Genomic DNA, 3853 nt, shown 5'->3' on the forward strand with positions numbered 1-3853 from the left:
TGCTGAATGGAGGGGTCTGTGCTGAAGGGGGATCCATCTGTGCTAGATGGAGGGGTCTGTGCAGAATGGGGAGGTCCATCTGTGCTGAAGTAGGGCCCACATGTGCTGAAGGGGGGGTCTGTACATTCTCTAGGCTATATTTATATGGGCATGGAGTGAAGATGAATTATCTCAAGAGCTATTTCACACTGCCAGCTGGGCACGTTATCGGTAAAGTACCGCTAAAAATCGGTGCTTTACCATTGTTTTAGGTGCGCTATTTGGTCACTAGCAGGGTGCTTTTAACCCCCGCTAGCGTTTGAAGAAAGTGTTAAATGCGACTGTGTATAGCAGCTGCCAAAGCGCCCGCCCCTGAAAACATTTCAGCGGACACCCATGGAGGAAGGTGTTACATATAGGTTTTATTATATCCACAATCCTTTGAACCTGGCTTCACTTGGCATGAAGACTTCAAAATTGCCCTGACACAGGCTATATATCCGTTTTAAGAGAGGCATTGCCACCTTTGAGTGCTAGTCTTGCAAGTTTTGGAGTGAGATTTGATGATGTCATTACTGTGCTGTTTACTATTCTCCTTCCTAGAGAGAGCTATAGTGCATGGGTGCTCAACCTGTGGCTCTCCAGCTGTTTCAGAACTACAATTCCCATGAGGCATTGCAAGCTACTGACTGTTACAAGCATGACTCCCAAAGGCAGAGGCATGATGGGACTTGAAGTTCTGCAACAGCTGGAGAGCCACAGGTTGAGCACCCATGCTATAGTGCAATGATCTCCCTGCTTCAGCTTGATGCATTCACAGAAACAAACAAACAAAAAAAAAAATTAATAAAAAAATAAATCTGGGTAATGCTGGCAACTAGTTCTTTCCCATCTGTCTGCCTTTTTGGGCATGGTTAGCAGCGTTTAGGTCTTTAAAGTAATATTGATGATCTGATAGCTGCTGTTGCCATGGACCCACTTATACCCAAAATAAGCCTCCAGGGGAGTGGCCTGCTGCAGATGACCACCCCTCCACTGCAGTGACATCATCATTCACATTGATCAATAAGTTCATTGTAAATCACCAACTGATCAATATTTTTCTTCTTCCAGCATATCTATTTAAGCTTCATCTTCTTTTTAAAACAGATTAGGAAAACAATTAAATTACCGAGCAGATCTACAAGTATGCCTAATGTTTTACCAAACAGTTTATAATGCATTTACCTGTGAAATAGTAGGGTACGTTAACCAGATAGACAGTATAGGTGTTGCTCAGGCTCTTTAGAGGTCCCTCCTTCAATGCCAACTGCTAGGTGTGCCAGCAGGAACGGAGCTAGTCTCCGCTGCAGGCGTCACCATGTAGCAGCTAAAGTATCCCATAAGCCACACATCACTGCAAGTCCTCTGTAAAAGAGTAAGTGGCAGTCTCAGCCAGGCTATGGCCTGTGTTTTGCTCCGCCCTCAGAGGTTAATCACGGGGCAGAGCGAAACACATTTGGGGCATGGCCTGGTTGGAACCCTAGCTGAGACTACCACATACTCCTTTACTTGCAACAATGTGTGGCTTATGGGATACTTTTCCTGCAGCAGGGTCAGTTACCTTACTTTCCTTTGTACTGCACCTCCCGTCCCCCCAGTATACAGACACCTGGGCAACAAAGCCAATACTCCTACTAGCATGCTCCCAGTACCATGAATTCTCGCTCCTGCTGTAAAGGGCAATACAGGAAATTACTTTGAAGAAAGATTTAGGCATTTGTTGTATTTAAAAACACATTTAATGTTATAAAAGCAATTACTACATTCTCAGGTAAGGTTTAAGAAAAAAAAAAAATATACAGGCATACCCCACTTTTAAGTACACAATGGGACCAGAGCATGTATGTAAAACGAAAATGTACTTAAAGTGAAACAATACATTTTTTCACTTCTAGGGTGTAGTGGGGGTGTCAGGAGCTGTAGTTGAGGTGTCAGGGTCACACTAGAACAGGGCGGGCTATGCTCTCTGAGCTTCAGCTCCTTCTACTGCGACTGCAAAATGTCTGTACAGTACTTGTAAGGCACTTTACATACACTCGCAGGTATGTCCTTACTCGCGAGTGTATGTAAAGTGAGTGTACTTAAAGCGGGGTATGCCTGTATATATATATATATATTTTAAATGGGGGGGTACAGGTGTTTCCTTATCAAAATAGTGAAAACTATTTTTTTTATTTGATAAACACTGGGGTCTATTTACTAAAACTGGAGAGTGCAAAATCTGGTGCAGCTCTGTGGAGAAACCAATCCACTTCTAACTTCAGTTTGTTCAATTTAGCTTTGAAGGGGGGGGGGGGGGGGGGGGGACACCTGGAAGCCGAATTGGTTTCTGTGCAAAGCTGCATCAGATTTTGCACTCTCCAGTTTCAGTAAATTAAACCCAATGCCTTAACAAATTGAATATAACCAAATAGTGTTTAGCTACTGTATACATACCCAGGTTTGAGGATAGACTTTTAGGCCTCATGCACGCTGGACGTTTTTGCAGGGACGTCAGGCTAGTTTCTCTCTCCTCCCTCCCCCCCGCCTCTAAACTCCCTGGATGTTAGCTTACGCACACATAGGCTTTTAACAGCGTTCAGTGGCGAGGACTTTAATAGGCAGAATACAAACAAGAGCAGCAGCATTTTGGCAGAAAAAACACTTAACGCTAGGCAGGCTCAACGCTTTAGTGTTAATTCATTTTAGTGGCCAGAATAAATTATTATGCATTAACACCCATGCGCTTGATGCCTGTAAACGTGCCTTAACATTTGACACACTTTTACAAGCATTGGGCATTTTTTTTTTCCTGCCAAGTAGGAAAGGCTTTTAAGAGAGTTTAAAAAAGGTCCTGTGTGCATGCATGAGGCCCTATAGATTTATCTACTGGAACACTTGCTTTCTCTGTCATTTAAAGTGGTTCTAAACTCTAAAAGGCTTTTCTTTACCTAAATGCATTCTCTGCTACTCACCAATACTATTAAGCGCGCCCCCCCCCCCCCCAAAAGAACAATCGTTCGATTTTCATATAGTGTGTACACAACTATCAACATCCGAGATTAAGGATCCTTTCACACATGCGGACCATCCTTATCAGTTTTTCAGGCAGACCTGAACGGACCCTCCATGCATCTCTATGGAGTGACAGATGTCAGCGGTGACATCCGATCTGCGCCACTAAATCCAGACGGATGGAAACCCTAATTTTCCATTCGTCTGGCAGATCGGATAAAAACGGATGGGCAGATGCGTTTTCATCCGATCCCACATAGAGGAAAGCGGGGCACTGACAGGTCTGTCTCTGCACAGTGACAAATGATGGACGTGTTTTCCGCAGGCTCAGTGGGGATTAACAGAGTGATCCCTGCTGAGGAAGCGGAGTCTGTGAAAATGGACATTACTGTGTGAAATAGTCCTAAGGCTTTCCAAACTGCAAAAGATTTCTAATGTATACCATTTTTTGTATGAGGAAAAATCTGATACGAAAGATTGCATGATTAGAAAGAACTTTGTCATAGGAGAATTTCTGTACATTTAATACTACCCTCGCTTTTGACTTGCTGTAAAACATCAAGGAAATCCGGACAATCATTCACCGGATTTTCTTAGTGTGTAACCAGCTTAACACTTACCTGAGTCCTAATCCAACCAGCTCTGTACCCAGATGCAGGTCTTCTCTCGCTGCTTTGCAGGGGACCTCAGAAAAAGCAACTGCTATCTGCATTACCATTGCACAGAGCAGCTAAGCATAGATCTTTTTTTTTTTTTTTTTTCTTCTTCTTCTCAATAAAATAAACCCCCCTTTAACAGTCAATCACTTTAGCTGAGAGACACTTACAAGACAGAGAAA

The sequence above is a fragment of the Rana temporaria genome, chromosome 9, assembly GCF_905171775.1.
Source record: "Rana temporaria chromosome 9, aRanTem1.1, whole genome shotgun sequence".
Classification (NCBI taxonomy): domain Eukaryota; kingdom Metazoa; phylum Chordata; class Amphibia; order Anura; family Ranidae; genus Rana; species Rana temporaria.